The 17,052-nt window shown below is 39.3% G+C and overlaps 3 protein-coding genes across 3 annotated transcripts in view; 1 reads left to right on the forward strand and 2 right to left on the reverse strand.

Moving 5' to 3' along the window:
* LOC108069027 (uncharacterized) overlaps nucleotides 1–17,052 on the reverse strand; it is a 90,897-nt gene that overhangs the window by 16,904 nt on the left and 56,941 nt on the right. The gene's annotated exons all lie outside the window — the stretch shown is intronic.
* Nucleotides 1–17,052, reverse strand: part of Phb2 (prohibitin 2) — a 155,106-nt gene that overhangs the window by 9,301 nt on the left and 128,753 nt on the right. The gene's annotated exons all lie outside the window — the stretch shown is intronic.
* The window catches only part of LOC108069072 (uncharacterized), a 116,707-nt gene continuing 109,014 nt past the window's right edge, over nucleotides 9,360–17,052 (forward strand). Inside the window, exon 1 of the mRNA XM_017159021.3 lies at nucleotides 9,360–9,363. The gene's annotated coding sequence lies outside the window, so the exon portion shown is untranslated. The remainder of the gene's footprint in view (nucleotides 9,364–17,052) is intronic.

The raw sequence follows: 17,052 nt of genomic DNA on the forward strand, positions 1-17,052 counted from the left end.
ACGGGTCTTAGTTAGCCAAAGCCAAAGCCAGAGTCAGAGCCACGTCTATAGTATGGCTATAGCCATTGCATTAGCCATGCCCAGACCCCTGCATTCGGCTTGGCTTCATTTGTTTTTACTGCCTGGCATTTTGTAGTCATGTCCATTACAAAAGCTGCTGCCTGGCTCCTCTGCCGCTGCGGTTTCCATTGCTGCCCATTTTCCCCGATGCTTTTTGCCATCTTTTGGCCCGGCTTTATCAGTCTGGAGTCTGCCTGTTTTGGGGCTTTTAAATTGGTTTTGTGCTCGCTGGCTTCGTTCGGCCTGCCAAGCTTGTGGCGCATCAATTGCAATGGCAATTCCACTTGGCAGCCTCTATTCTACATAACATTTGCGGCATTTAGAAAGGCCAACTTTCCTTTGTTACTCCAATCCGAGTGTGATGCAACTTTCATTGCAACTTGCCAGCCGCCTTACGTCATTAGCTTGGTTCTGAAGCGATTCCCGCAAAATATGATTCACTTCTCTAATTAGAAAGAAATCTGCCTTCGAGCGGCTAATGAATGAGAGGGGAACTTTTTTTGGTCGGCTTCGGCAAAAAGAATATTTGAAGCAGAACTTAAATCTTCTGCAAGCACTGTAAACTTTTTGGAATTTTACTTTGTATTAAAGAAATTTAATTAACTAGTTAGATAGATTTCAAAATACTATAAACGTGGTAAAAATTATTTTTTATATTTTGTTTTAAAATTTAATATAATTTTACTATTTAAAATTTTCAACATTAAAGTAATATCATTAATGCAAAAATATGAACTGTCCTTTAATATAAAACATTATATATTACGACAAAACTTTTAGAAACTTAGAAAAATATAGGAAAAATTTGGTATACTCCAAAATTAATTTTGCCTACACACAAAAAAATTTGCTTGGTAAAATTGACCAACAAAGATAGTTACGTAACTATTAAAATAGTTACGTGTATTTTGTTTTTGCTTTGGGTTTGTGTCTTTGCTAATTGTGTGTATTTTGTTGTTGTGAAATGACTATTTACTTAGTAGAATTGACAATTTTGCTGGTTGGGGCCTGTTTGACAATTATTACAGTTGATTTTACCAAGTTTTTTTTTGTGTGTACGAATATATTATTCTTAAAGATTCCTAACTCAAGGTGCCCTTTCTTCTCTTATTTAGGGCTGTTACGAAATAGAACCAAATTGCTGAAAACTTTCGGTAATATTTTCTTGCTCTGTGTGCGTGTGACAAGTGCGGTGTAATTGAAAGAAATTAAAAAAGGTAAGCCCGGTCGCAGAAGCAAAGGCTGCAGCGACAACAATGGTAATGATGCTCATGCCCATGCCGTTGACGATAATGTGGCGCGGAAGTGGGTTAAGCCGCTTAAATGTTCTGCTCCTCGGGTTTCCACTTGCCAACTGTTCCCGAACTCTTTCTCGCATTTCTCGAACGTGCAACTCCGCCGCCGACATGTCTGAAAATCCGGCCAAAGAGCTGGAAGTGCCAGAGCGACGGAGGATTTCTTTCCTGAATTTAAATTGCGCACGCATCAAAATTAAGCTGGCCGCAATTAAAAGCAGAGAAAGTGAATCCCGACCCCGCCCAGAGATTTATCTCTCGCGACCGTGTTTTCGTTGGCTATTTGGGAAGCTTTTACTCACGCGTGCCACGATTCTATTTGGGTTTATGAGGTCACCTGCCCTTCGGTCTCTCGGCTCGCACTTACCTGCAAATAGATAGAAATCCCAGATAAGCATTAACAACATTTATATGTAATTTGTTTTAACAACGGCGGACGAGAAAAGAAACGGATTTATAATGGCTGGACTAAATGTTTTATGTTTTTATTAAGTGAAAATTACTAAAAAACCATTTTTTTTCATTCAGCGGTGGCTCCGAAAATATAATTCTGGTTTAGTGGAACAAAGTACTTGGAGTGGAATCGTCTGCCGAAAGTTAATAAGTGAACTTGACAGCGGGCATTGGAAAGTGGGCTTGCCATGACAAATTGAGTAATCAAATTTGGCAGTAATAAAGCCAGCAGAAAGTTAAAACTTGTCAAAGAAATTACGAAATTGTACTTTAAGTGCGTTTTTTATTGCGCATTACTTAAAGGTATAAGATGTATGAAGCAGTAAAACTAATAGATGTTTCAATAAAAAATAAAACGACAAATTATACTGACCCTATACTTTACTGAGTATTTTTTAAACGGTTTTTTTTACTTTTTTTGTTCCTTCATATTGTCTAATATTTTCCAATAATTATTATTCATCTCACATCTTTAACATCATCAAAATGGTATCAACAAATTATAAATTTCTCAACAATTTCACTTCGTTCCCACATTTGAGCAACAGGTGGCGCATACTCAACACTAGAGCGGCGGAAACAAGTTTGCCGCATTAATTTCTAGTCTCAGTCTGGTCAGGTCCGATCTGATCATCTTTTGCGGGTCTAGACGTCGCCACAGCGATTCCTTAATGAAAACTTGGCGCCTTCTGCATCCCCAAGCCCCGCCCCTTCTGAAGGCGTCAAGTGTTTTAAATTGGAAATTTAATTAAAGAACTTTCCTGCACTTAACTCCAGTTTATTTAATTTCATTCAGGCTGTCGCTCGACTATTTTCCCTCACCGCACTGCATAAATTAGCCAAAACAAAAGCTTATTGAACCCAAGAGCAGCCGCCACTTCATGGTCACCAAATCAACGCAAATCGCTGTCAATAATAATACACCGAGCCGCCAAAGCAGACCGTCACAAAAGCTTAATTTTGTAGACCATTCCAGGCCGACAAAACCAAAAAAAAAAAATAATTTGGATTTTTGTATTTTGTTTTGATTCACACGCTCTTTGATTCCAAACAATCGGCCTGCGTCAACGTCAATGTCCCCCACAGTCCAGTTCAGTCCGTCATTTGTCGTTCACGCTTGTGGCCAGCGAATTTGTCAAGAAAAAATAATAATACAACAATACACGAAAAATGGCAAGAAAATTTGGATGGCAACAACAATGTAGTATTTGCCATAAGGTCAGCATGTTGAACGAGGGGAAGCGAAATTAGTTTAACAAATGTAAATGAGAGGAAGAAATGGGTGGGGATGGATAGATTAGCCAAAACAGTTACTGGGAAGTTGAATGCCCCTTGGTGGCGATTTTAAAGCTAGGGAGAAAAGGTTCATTAAATATTAAGCTGGAGAGGAGATAAATGGGTGAACTTAAGTTACAGATATTACAGATATCATCTTAACAACATCCTACAATTTGATTTCTTTTGACTTTTAATAGATAGGGTTTAAAAATAAGTCACTTTTGCCTTTAATACACTTTAACTATTTATAACTCAAAGACTATTTAAAACTTTTTTAGATTAAATTAAACATTTTAAACATAAATTTTAAACGAAATTTGATCATTAATGTCTAGAATAAAATTGTTTTTTTTTTCATTGCACTTTATAAATTTAACTCAAACGTTAATCTGAATCCATATTCATAAATTTATTAATGTGCACGGTTAAATTGTCGTTTTAAACTCAGTTATTTAAGTCATTAAATCTCTGCATCTAGCCCAAAAACTTCAATATTTTCACATTGAGCCCATCAAACTTTCAGCAGTTGTCAAGCTGGAAATAAATTTCAGCCTATAATTATAATCGAACTGATCGACAGACAGCGAGTCAGATTCGGAATCAAATAATTTGCTATTCCCATTAAACTAAATGACATAAGCACAAAGATTTACGCACTCGCGTAGAAACAAGAAATCAAATGTTGTCAGGCAGAGCGTCAAAATTGTAATGAGACAAAAGTTGGCCCACACACATTTTATTCAAAAGATGGGGAAGGGGAAGGGGGATGGCCACGCCCCGGTCTTTGAAAACGATTTTGATTAAAGAAGTTGTCACAGTTGTTTAAAGCGAACAAAAAGCGCTCGATGAACAAAGCGGTTTGATAAGTGCGCGTGGGCGCCTTCTGCCAGCCCACCCCTGCCCTTGCCACGCCCCCTGCCCCTCTATAAGTATAGCCCCTTCCCCACTAAGCCCATTTATTGGGTTTGCCAGCTCTATTTGCATAGCTCTCCTCGGTTTAAGCCTTGAATCGAATTGTGCGCCCTGACTTCGTGCCCGTGTATTATTGTAAAGACTTATATATACTGTACAACAGATGCAAAACAAAAGTTTTTAAGGCGACCGTTAGGTTTAAAGCTCATAGCGATGACCTTGCCTTGGCTCATAGAGAAATCTCTTTGAATGCAGCGAACAATGGCGACGAATTGCCGAAAACCGAAAACCGAACGCCGTCGAGATTGCAGCAATAAATAATTAATAAATTTCTCTCAACGATTCGTCGAAAAAAAGGGTTAAACAAGAAAAGTATAAAAGCAACCCACGTGCAACTTCAATTATTTAAACCGGGAAGCAATTACCGTTATGTCGTCGAAAAGCCATCAAGATATTCACCCATTCATATGGGCATGCAGTGCGTTGCATAAACATAATTTTAGTTTAATGACTTGGTTGTAAACTGATGATTGAAGTCTATTTGGGCGGAAAGATATATTTTTGAATGACCCTATTGTCAGGGCGAATCATACAAAAAATGTAACTAAAAATGGAAAATATTTAAATAATTACTGTTAAAGGGTTTAATGGTTGCCTTGGGAAATCGAATTGGATCCAATTGTTATTAGTTTAAGGGACCTTTTATTATAATTAATCCATCCCTTTTATCTCATTTTTGTTCAATATCTGAAAATTACAAATCTATATATTTTCGTACCGCACTGTCCCTGCTTATGCACTTCCAATTAATAAGAGCGAGAGGGACTAAGTGCAAACGGCAGCCGAGGACCCGGGGAAATATTACAGCTGGAAGAAATCAAGCGTGGGCGGGAGAGGATAAAAAAACAAAAAACTTTCATTGGCCGCCTTCAATCAGAATAATGAACAGCTACAAAATCTGCAATCAGCGTAAGAGTAAGCCGACTCGTTGTTGCTTTTGAGATGAATAACCTCGGAAATTGTGATCGCTTTAAGCCTGCAATTGCACTTTTTATCTGATGGGAGATCCCAGCGGTTGCATAATTTACAGGGGTATTAAAAGCAGGGAAGTGGCTTTTCAAATGCTTAATATGCATATCAGCTGTGCCGGCCCTATTTATTGTTTTTTCTTGCAGAGAAAAATATTTTATTAATTTAAATTAAATATGAACAAATGGTATTGATAAAAAATGAAAAATATAAAACCTTCTTGACAAAAACTATACAAAGTCGAAATGAAAATGTAATAGTAATAATAAAAACTTTTGATAATGCTCAAATAAAATAAAAAAGGGTTGCTATTTTTTCCCTGTGTATTTATTTGTATTTTGTTTTAGCGTGGGCTTTACGGCGGCAAACTTTTGATGCATTTGTCGTAGGTGCCTGTCTAGGGCTTGAATTAAGGTTTAGAGCCCTCGGAACCAGAGATCAAGACCCCGGCCACGCCTGCGGATTGGTGGCAACAGATTTCCGCTCATTTTCGCCGCCGATTAAGTGTTGGCAAATGAAGAAGACTAATGCTAAGTGCGAGACATTTTTGTCGGGCAATTAGTGGGGCTGTTGTTGCCTGAAACTCTCGGCGTTGTTGTTACCATTTAGCCGGGATGCTGTGCTGACAGTTAAATAATAGAAACGTGCCAACTTGCAACTGCTAGTTGCAATTGTTGCTGCTTGCTGCTGATGTTGCTAGTTGCTAGTTGTTGTTTTTGTTGCTGCTGCTGTGCCGCCGAGCACGTAACTCAATAATGCGCACATTCTAACAGCCAGAACAACAACAACAATTAAGCTAACAATGTACCACACGCTAGCGTCGAGCGAGAAGGAGATAGCGTGGAAGTAAAAGTTGTTGTTAGTGTCGACTCGACATAATGAAAATCTGCTGCCCCCTTTCCGCCCCCCGTTTCCCATCCCCCCGGGAAATTGTCTAATGAAAAGCTGCTGTCGACACAAGCGAAGCGTGGAAAAGAAGTGCAGAAAAAGAGCACTAAGAATGGCGATTGCATTGCTTTTTGGGGCCCGGGGACGACTGGTGGGGGTAAGTGGTATCGATAAAGCCTTAAACTTGATGCATCGCCGCCATGAGAGTGTGTGTGTCGTCGACGTTTTAGTGGACAGCTGTGATGGAAAGCCTTTCATCAATTTGGCGTTCATCTGGGAACCCGACGAAGGCTTTAATAAGCCATCAAACACATTGTTTGCCCATCCAGAGAATCCTCGAAAAACTACACTCAGAAAATGAATCGCCCTGAATTTTAGAAAATCGCCTATGGATTTGCTTCACTGGCGATTTTTTTCTTTAAAATAAAAAAATTTTCTACTGGTAAAGAAAATTTTCTTCCAATTAATCAAAATTCATTAAATTCAAGAAATATTCCAGAAATATAGAAAAAAATCGCCAGTAAAGCAAATCCATAGGCGATTTTCTAAAATTTTTTTTTGAGTGTAACAACTTTAATTTATAGATCTCTGAAATCATTTATACTGGTACTTTATCCCACGATCTTAAGTACTTTTTAAATATTTTAATATTGCTAAAGAATAAGATAAATTAGTTTTTCCTTAAAGGGGTTTCCAGATTTTAATAGACCTTTTCTGTTATCTAATAAAATGTAAAATACTTTTGAACAGTGAAATAACTATAAGAGTACAAATGGACATAATGAAAATATATTAAAATAATTTTTTTTGAAAAATAAAAATCAATATTAATTTGTCTACGTTTTATGGCCAAAAGTTCTATAACAAATGTCTTAGTGATTTAAGATAAGTAGCTGTAAACCTCCAATTATTTTTAAGATAACTTGGCATTTGGTGGCAATAATTTATTTCTCCATCTTCATTCAAAGTTTCCTAAAGCCAACTCAGCCGTTTAGCTAAGCTCATGCTAAACATTTATGTGCCCTGGATTATTGGAATCATTTCGATGGCTTCGCCCCAAAAAATTGTTGGCTGCCAATTGATAATGGCCCAGAAAAAAGAAATCCGCATAGAAGGCCAAAAGTATTAAGAGGTCGTGCTGGAATTGCCGCTGTGTCAGCTGCCAAGTGTTAATTACATGGCTGGCACTTCAATTGCCAATTTTCTTAGCCGCTCCCCTGCTGAAGTTGCAGCCCGATCTTTTTTGCATTCAGCTCGGTAGCTGGCTAGGCCAAAAGCTGGTTGTCTTGGCCATCATAATAGAATAGAGAAATTATTATTTTCGCCAGGCGCAATTGGCTTTTTTATTCCGCACATATTTAAGCCAGATTTCTTTCCATGTCGCCGCGGCTGACTTATGTCCATGTTTTTCCATTTCGGCTAAACTTTTCCAGCGGCAATGAATTATAGAACATTACGAGGCAAGTTCCATTTAGCGGCAGAGACAGCAAATTACGGTTGGCCACCGGGGAAGTGGTGGTGGTGGTGGCAAGGTGGCTGGGGATTTGCTTGGGTTATTTGTGGCAAAGTTGCAATTTCCAGGGAACTTCTGGGGCGATGTCTTCGGCGTATGCAAACAAGCTTGGCTGCGGGGGAGAGCCCCGGGCAATCCGCAACTTGGCTTAGAGGTGAGTGAGCTGGTTCGTTGCACCCACTCGCTTAGAAACGGAGGGGCATGCTCCTCCGCAATAAGTTGCCGGCTGAGTAGGAAGTGGCAGTCTTCTGCTTTTACTCCTGCGGACGATAAATTGATTGATTTATGCCTGGGATTCTCCGCTTTGAGATTGTTCCCCGAACCCTATTTTAGGTTTACCCTTGCTGAGGGTATTTGAAACTTTGTATTACAAATATTTATTAAAATTATCATTTTTTTTATAGAATTAAGAAAGCTGAATTATTATACTTATTTTATCTGCTTATTTCTTTAGAATTTCTAGGACCTCAAATAATCTTTATATTTAAAACTTCAAAAAAGAAAACCCAGATTGCACTTTTTAATTTTTTTAACTTTCACAAATAAAATATTTATATACATTTTAAGGACTCTAATAAATAATTAATTTTAGCCGAATGCTTTATAATGTAGATTAGTATTTCCCATAGCTGCACAAGGGCATTTCCATCTTCGGTTTTCCCCACCGAAACCCACCATTCGTGTTCCCCTTGAGCTGGTCATGGTTTTATTGTGCTTTTTTGGCGTTGTACTTCTTGTTGCTTTTAATTATGGGCGTTGCAGCGGTGAAGAGAGTTCTCTTCTCTGGCCGCAAGCCATTAGCAATTTTAATTTATTTATGTATGCGACCAACTAACTCCGACTCTGACTCCGACTCCCCGAGTCGAACTTAAGCCCACAGTGCAAGTTGAGTCAGAGTCTGGGCCGCAGACGGAGTTCCGTGGAGTCCAAGTTCTTACAGTTGGTGCTCGTCATGTCTCGGAACGAATGCTGGCATAAATTAATTTCAAATGCACACAAAACATGGTCTAGAACACAAGTTGGCTAACAACCGAGACACGCCGCACATCTGCCCAACCTCCGCCCCTCAACTGTTGCTTTTAATTACGATTTACATTGCATTATCATCGTGATTATCGGCCCGAGATATTGGATTGGTGGTCCGATCGTGTAACATAACGAATTTCATGCACTTGACCCTCAATCGACTGCCTTTTTGGCAAATCATCGAACCTAAATGCGGAGAGAAACTGTGCAAATATTACGCATTCGCTTAATTATAGCGTCAAGCGTGATGAAAGTGAAAAATCCACAACAACGAGTTATTTAACTTTGACTAATATCGTCGGTTGGCAGCTTCTTCGGTTTGCGGCAAACAAAGATTGGGTTTGCTTGCCCCGCTGACCAAAACAGAAAAAAATAGAAGAAATAACATAGGCGAAAATCTTTCAACCTTGGCTTGGAGCTCTTAGCTTTATGTTCTTACCAGACGTGTGGGATAAGCCGATAATTATCTCGGCGATCATTATCATGATCATCGCGATATATGGCTGTACCGCCGTTCTGGCCATGGGCTTTTATTAGCCAATTTACATATTGATTGCATTGGCTCAGACACTCAGTCACGACGAATAGTAAATATGTTTATTTGCCCAATCAATTTGTTATTTATGCTCAGGCGTCTGTCAGCTGCTGCGGACACGTGCTGCATTCCTTCCGATTATACCATTTCCCAACTTTCCCCGGCGAGGAATTTTTCCTTTGTTTTCTCACACACTCGAAACACTTTTTGAGCCGCAATCAATTATATTATTGAATGCTCAATCTCGGCTGCACTTCCTTGACAGAGCCCCGGCCACGCCCCCACTCACGCCCCGAACGTGCAATTGAAATGTCCATTAACTGGCCGCGATAAAAATCAACGGGAAAAGAGAAACTTATATTGGGAATACTTTATGAACCATTAAGACCGCTAGAAGCCGGGGCTCCACAGCGGATGACTTCACTGACCTTGGCGATCTTCTAAGTAATAATGATCGCCTTCAACTTGATCCGACATGAGCCGCACAGCTTAATATATCTCCAAACGCCTGATGGTATTTATGGATTTCGGACTTGTGGCGCATTTCGAAGATGTTGGCACACATTACCCAAGTAGAGAACGAGTCTTAATTATTTTAAATTTTTATGTGGTAGGTTTAAGTGGAAAAAATAGTTAAATGAGAGAAAGAAACATAATAAACATATTTTCTTAGGCTGCAAAATTGTTGTTTAATTAATAGAACATTATATCGTTTTGTAATAAAAATTAATAGACTTTCTTTAAAAAGACATAGATATAGGGAAATATTTTGTAGCATATTCATCCCTTATTTATAATTTCAGAAAGTATATTGATTTGGTTAAACATCTCTCACTCGGACCATTAAGCTTGTTAGAATCTTTTCCAGCTGGAAATTGCGATGACTTCATTGACCTTGCCGGCCTTCCGATAATGATGATCGTGCCTTGACATTGGCCCATGCTGCCCCACCCCTCCCTCCCTCTCCCTCCCCTCGTCTGGTAAATTCTCCAACTCCAAAGTTATTTTATTGTTTAATAGTTACATCAATCCAGCCAAGTTACTCGGCAATCGAGCTCTGTGTCGGCAATTAAGAGCCAAGTGCTCGCCAGACAATTACCGATTAAGATTGTCTGAAAAACATGTTTGCCTTTTGTTCTTGATGCTGCCTTTAGATTCTTCTTCGTTTTGTTTATATTTATTTATTTTTAGACATGCCATAGACAAGATGAGACACCAATCTCCCACCTGAGTTGCCTGCATGATTAACTATTTGCACACCAGCAAAAGGCCAATGCTGAAAATCGCTTGTTTGTGGCTGCTTAAAAGGTAATTAATTTATTAAACATACCCTGGGAGGAAGGGGAGGAGGATTGGTGCTAGGAAGTACGTTTTCTTGGGTTTCTTAGCTTTCGTTGTTCAAGAACCAGAAATGTTCTTCCAAAAAGATATGATATAAGCATTTATCAAATGATTCATTTACTAAGTAAAGCTTATAAATGTTGGCAAATTAAAAGACGAATGCTCTAAAACAACTAAAACTTAATAAATATCCATATTTATATATTAAATTCATTTAAATTCAAAAGTCAATTGGCCCACAGGATGTTTAACTTTTTAGAATGGCTAATTGCTTTGCTTTATTTATTTAGAGCAAACCGACTAACTGAAACTAATGGAAATTTAATTACTATATCTGTTTAAGCGATAAGTACCCACTTACATAGCTGAGTTAATTTCACCCCAAACCAAAATGCCCGCTCATAATTAATTAGTATTTTATTTAGTTAATGGGTCATGCACCCACGGAAATAAATATAATTATGGCTTTTCTATTGTCGCCTGGCGGATGAGTTATTTGGGCCCACTCTCTTTTGCTCTTTGGCCCGTTAGCCATAATTGAGCGTAATAACCAAAAGTTAAGCTGGAATGCCATTCGCTCGCTGTGGTAGTGGTTAGCATTGTGTGTGTGTGTTTTTGCCCATCTTTGACATTAACCCACAGCAGGCGAACCCCACTTCCTACCGACATTTTTCCCTCCCCATCCCGACCCCATCCGCATAACTCTCTCACGTCGCGGGCCGCAAATAAAACGTACGAAAAATTTAATTCAATTTAATAAGCGAATATGTTGCGTGCCATGGATGCAGAGACATATCTACGGTCTTCAGTGTGAGCGTCGAGCTTGAGTATCTGTGTGTGTAATGCGACGCATTCGTGCATGCCCCACCTCAACCTTCTTGGCTCAAAATTGCCCCTCTCGACCTTACCCATTTCTTTCTTTCAGTGTACACAGGAAAAAACTGAAGATTAAATATTAGATTTGTTAAGTTTAAGTTTCACAAAAAACAAGAAAGGAAGCTAGCTTCGGCAAACCGAAGCTTATATACCCTTGCAGATAATTCTATTAATTTACAAATCGCAAAAATGTTAAATTTCTTATTATTTCACATTAATTTTTCGATCGTTTCTATCACAGCTATATGATATAGTAGTTCGATCTTTTAAACATTAAAATCGAAATTCGGAAATATTTCAAAATAGTCATATCCCAGAGAAGAAGGGAATGTAATAAAAACCAACAAAGATATAATTTTTTCCCATTAATTTCCATTTAATTTTTCGACCGTTCCTATGGCAGCTATATGATATAGTGATCCGATTTAAAAAACAAAAAAACCGAAATTCAGAAATATATAGAAAAAAATATTCCCAAGAGTAGAAGGTAAAATTTAAAAAAACATCGGAGCTAGAATTTTTTTACGTTTTTTTTTTTTGATCCTTTCTATGGAAGCTATAAGATATAGTTGTCCGATCCGGTTGGTTCCGACATATATACTACCTGCAATAGAAATACGACTTCTACGAAAGTTTCATCCCGATAGCTTTAAAACTGAGAGACTAGTTTGCGTAGAAACGGACGGACAGACGGACAGACGGACAGACGGACGGACAGACGGACAGACGGACATGGCTAGATCGACTCGTCTAGTGATGCTGATCAAGAATATATATACTTTATGGGGTCGGAAACGTCTCCTTCACTGCGTTGCAAACTTCTGACTGAAATCATAATACCCTCTGCAAGGGTATAAAAATTAAAATTTATTAGACGTAATTTAAGTTTATATCCAAAATATTTAGTAACTGGTTTAAAAATATAGCAATTTAATAAGAAAATATTTAAAAATGACAAAAACCCAAAAAAATTAAGCCTTTATGCAAAAATTTTTTTTTGTAAATTAGTAGTAGTATCTTATCTTTTTTTTTTAATTATAAAAAAATGGTATCATAAAACAAACAAAATGTTTTTTGAACTATATAAAATTGTCAACAATTTACATTGTTTATTACTTGTAAGACGTGTTTGGTTTGTTGCCTAGTATCTGATTAATTTTTTTTCTCCCTGTATTCATGCGTGCTTTTAAGTGTTTTTGGCCTGCAGGAAGAGCCACGAGCATTCGGGCCAAGAAGTATGGCTTAATGGGAGTACGAGTGCGGTGGACTGAGGCTGGGGAGGGGTCACGTTGGGTTACTCGGAGGAGTCCAAGTTGGCTTTGTGTGTTGTGTTGGCCAAATGTGAAAATAATCGTAAAAGGCAATTAGCGCAAAATAGCTTTGACACTCATTCAGTCAGTTGGCCATGTAGGTTACCCCGCTTTGCCGCCTTCAAATCGCTCGAACTTGTTTTGTTTTTCTATGTGCTTCTTTTGGGCCAATTTGCCTTGATTTAGTTAGCAATTTTGTTTTATTAATCAGATGTGGGTCAGGCTGACGGAGTACAGTAGGCTCTCAATAGGATTTTTTTTACTGTATACATTTTTTATTTTAATTTTAAAAATCTATTTGGGAAGGATAGCTTTGCATTTTTAATTTAATAAATTTAAAAAACCTTTTTTAACTAAATATAAGTGTAGCTAAGTGATTTTATAAGAAAGCTCACTGTTCATGATTCTTTATTGATGGCTTCTTCTGCCTCTTTGGTTAGACTTTTGTGCGATTCACTGCTGCCTAGCAGGCAAATCCATTTTCCTCTCCATGGACTTAGCCCCCGCCATTTCCTCTGCGGCGGATCTTTTGCATATTTCAGGTGAGCCCAATATGCGGCATATTACATTTACATGGCCCGAGCGAGCTGGCTGATTTGAGCTGGCTGACAGACACCCGGGCGATTTTGATTGTGCGGCAACTTGAACCTGAGTCATGCGCTATGTGGCAGCTGAACTGAAGCCATGTGGTTGTTGTTGTCGGTGGCTCGGGGCGGCTGCTGGCTGCTGGGGCACGGGCACCTTCAACAGTGTCATAGTCATGCAACGAAATTGGGTCTGTTCCGTTTTGTGGGTTCGTGTGTTGCAGCACACCTGGGCAGGCCAAAAACAAAGCACACACGAGAAGCCAAAAACAAAAACTGGCTGGCAATGACATGGTCGATGGCAGAGCCTGGATAACCGATTACTCAATCCCCAGGCCCCGCACCCTTGCAGCAACAACAAAGGCTTATAAAAATTGATAGCGTCCGGTGAATGATTTCGAATTTTGTTTACATTTTTTTTTCACTCGGTATTTTTTGGCTTTGCGCTATTGATTTTGATTTTGATTTTTATTGAAATGTTTTCGTTGTTCTCCGTTATTGCTGCGGCTGTTGTCGGACTGCTTATATTGACATATTTATGGCTGCTGCCAAACGGATCGGCCGAGCATAGCCACCCCGAAAAAATTGCATTTGAATGCATAGCATAAATCACGAGGTGCGGTGCGCCAACTTGAACACACCTTTTAACACATTTTTTCGAGCACTTTTTCGGTTTTGGTTTTATTTCGGTAATGAATGGATGTCAAGAACCTTAGTCCTGGCCAGGTTGAAATAAATTAAACAAAAACGCCTGGGGGCTGTAGGCAACCTCAATTAATTATAAAGAAGCAGGAAGGAAATCGACAACTTCTTTACCCGATTTCATATATGTATATAAATCAATGGCAATGTCACCGTGTCGAGTGCTTGGGAAAAATGTAAAATATTACCAAACGGCTTGACAATTCGCGCGAAAACTAGCAAAAATATGTTTCAGCCAGGCGTACCAACGAATTTATGTTTTCAGCCATAAATTTTCTACATACACCCACCTGGGCGCAGCTTGTTTATGGACAGCCAGGCGGTTGGCGAATAATGAAAATGTTTTCCATTTCGATAGCCAATTTCCGCAATTTCTAAACGGCACTGCAGTCGTTATAGCCTTTGCTTTGCGTTTCCCGAAATTATTGAAATTGACTGCTCAAATGTGTCGCACAGGTCGCGACGGGTTTCGTTCCGAGCCATTTGCATTTCGTTTAATTCCCATTTGTGGTCTAAAGTGGCGGACATTGAGTTACTGGAGGTTGAGTGAGCTTCAGCTTTAAAGGGCTTTAGTTATTGGGAACCTAGTATTTAAAACAATCAGCACATTTTCCAAAATATTAAGTTCTTTATATTTTAAAACCCACAAAGAACAAAATAATTGATCTTAGTTTATTATCGATAAAATTTAGGGTAATTTTCTTTCTTTGAGTAATTGGACGTGGTATATTGGACATGGTACATTTCTCCTTGTTAGTGCATTGAGTTTCCCTGTCTGGATTTTCTTCTGGCTAAAACTCTAAAATTCTCCATAAAAACCTCTTGATCTTCCTGCTCCTCTTAAGTGCCTTTGCCCTCCCTTGAAAATTAATAAGCGTTACATATGTAACAAGTCAGGCAGACATTAAATAAAAATTCAAAACTCCAGCCCAGCGAAGACTAGAAAGCCTTAAAACCGCAGAGACAGCGGCAATGGGAGGGGTTGGCTACGAAAGCCTGATATTGGGATGTAAAATGGCCGCCAGGCTTGTGAAATTTCTTAGTTGTCTGCCGTTGTGTTGGTATTGTTATTGCTATGGCCATCGTTATTGCTGTTGTTGCTGTCTGCAGCTAAATTGAACAATGCCACTCAAAAAGTTAAAGTTCTGTGGGTCAGTAGAATTTTCTCAGGCCGCAATCAGCGCAAAGCAGGGCGAGCGGGCCAGAGACGTGGACACAGAGTCGGGCCAACGGAGTTGACTACGCATGCGCAGATGCCAGGCCTCGAATCTCGCAGAAGAAGAAGAAGAATAAGCTCGGGAGGAAAGCCAAGAAGACCCAGCTAGCCGGAGCCCAAGAGTCAGTGTGTGTGCCACTAATGAAACCATAAAAATCAACCGCAGACCGAGAAGAGCAGAGATGAGCAGAAATCTTCAGTTTACAACCCGTACGAGTTCTACACTCACGAAAATTTATGACCGAAATGGGCAAGAAAATTTTTAAAATTTTTATTTCAAAGAGGTAAATTTTTAGAAAGATTTGATAAACCCATTACGATTAAGTTCTGATCTTAATTGAAGGAAGCTTCAAGTTTAAATGTTCAACATTTTTTTTGTCAGAATTAGGCAAAAAAAATGTTGGAAATGTTTACATCTTAAAATCTTATCACAATTTAAGGAATCATTTCCACATTTTCCATAGTGCATCTCAGTTATTAACGTGTTTTTAGCTGTGCCTACGGTTCGGATCGGGTCAGAACGTATATATGGGTAATTTGAGTGCGGGTCTTGGTCTAGTCCAGGGCTTAGTGCTGACCACAAAATGGCCTGCACGAGTTGGAGTTGCATGCAAATAATTACCGAAACGAAACAGAGACAGAAACCGAAACAGAAACAGATGAGGGCAACACACATCCACATCTTCACATGTCTTTCCTCTGCTGTCGGGTTTCTGGGAGTGGAGCCCAGATTGAATATTTCCTGCGTGCCCATCAAGTGAAATCCGTCAAAATCATCTTGCTCTGTGCTGTGTTGACATAGGTAATTAAGCTTAATTACAGCCTGAGAACTATGCTCCGTTGACAGCGAGACAAAAGTACAGGGAAAAAAGCGGAAAGCCCAGTGTGCGAGCGACCTCCTACAAAGATCTTGTGGCGCAAGGGGGGGGTGGTGTGGAAGCGACGGAAGCGTTAAGCGTCCCCCACATAAAACGAGGCTAATATGCGTATTTATGATACACACACTCCATGCTCCATACACTTTCACACAACAGCCACAAAGGCCATAACGTGTCATCATTTTCACTTTTTTTCACATATTTATTTTGTTTTTATTGTGCATGCGCTGGGTGCTGTCACCGTTCTTTCGCTTAACTTTTCCTTTCTTTGGCTGGATTTTGTGTGTTTTTATTTGGTCGGCCCTCATGACATAATTTCTGTTGCAGTTGCCGTCTGAAATTTATCTTACTTACAGCAGTTCCCTTTCTTCTGGTTTCCTGTGTCACTTGAAAGTTTTCTGCCCGTGGGCGACTTTCGGAATTCGGCATACTCTGAGAAAAAGGGTAGTTCTATTGGGCCTTGTCGTTTATTATTATAAAATAATCTCTAATTTGTATACTTAAAAAGGTTTTTTTAATATTATAGCAGATTAAAATCACTGTAAGGATTTGATCTGACATAAAATGATCGAATAAGTTATATGCCACTTCCATTGACTAACTAATTTTTCCAAACCATTCTTAAGCCATTTTCAAGGGCATTTCTGTGCGTTTTTCTTTGTCGCCACAAGAAATTATCATTGGTGCCAAGAGGATCTGGCAAATCTGCAGTCTGCGTCTGGGCCGTGGCCTCCCGATGCGAAATGCGAAATTCCTCATGCCATTATGTGTGTTGGGTGCCTTTATTTTCTTTGCTTTTCTGCTTTATTTTTTTTTCGCCCATTGCCTTTGCCACATCAATGGATAATTTACAAGTCACGTGTGTGTATGAAATTGAAACAAAATGCGCATAAATTTTGTAACGAAGCGAACGTCAAGGCAAGTCCACGGACAGGGATAGGGACAGGGAGCTCCGACTCCATCTCCAACTCCATCTCCTCGGGCATCTGTCTCAGCACATACTATGCCATATGTATTCCCCGATGCCCCATTTCCCCTTTTCCGAGGCTGAGGGGCTTGTCTCGGCACAGGCATTTAATATTAATGAGTTATAGCACATAGCCTGGTCTATATGTTTGACGATGCGTTCATTGCTGTTGCCGTTCCTGCCATTGCC

Source organism: Drosophila takahashii, chromosome 2R (genome assembly GCF_030179915.1).
Source record: "Drosophila takahashii strain IR98-3 E-12201 chromosome 2R, DtakHiC1v2, whole genome shotgun sequence".
Lineage (NCBI taxonomy): Eukaryota > Metazoa > Arthropoda > Insecta > Diptera > Drosophilidae > Drosophila > Drosophila takahashii.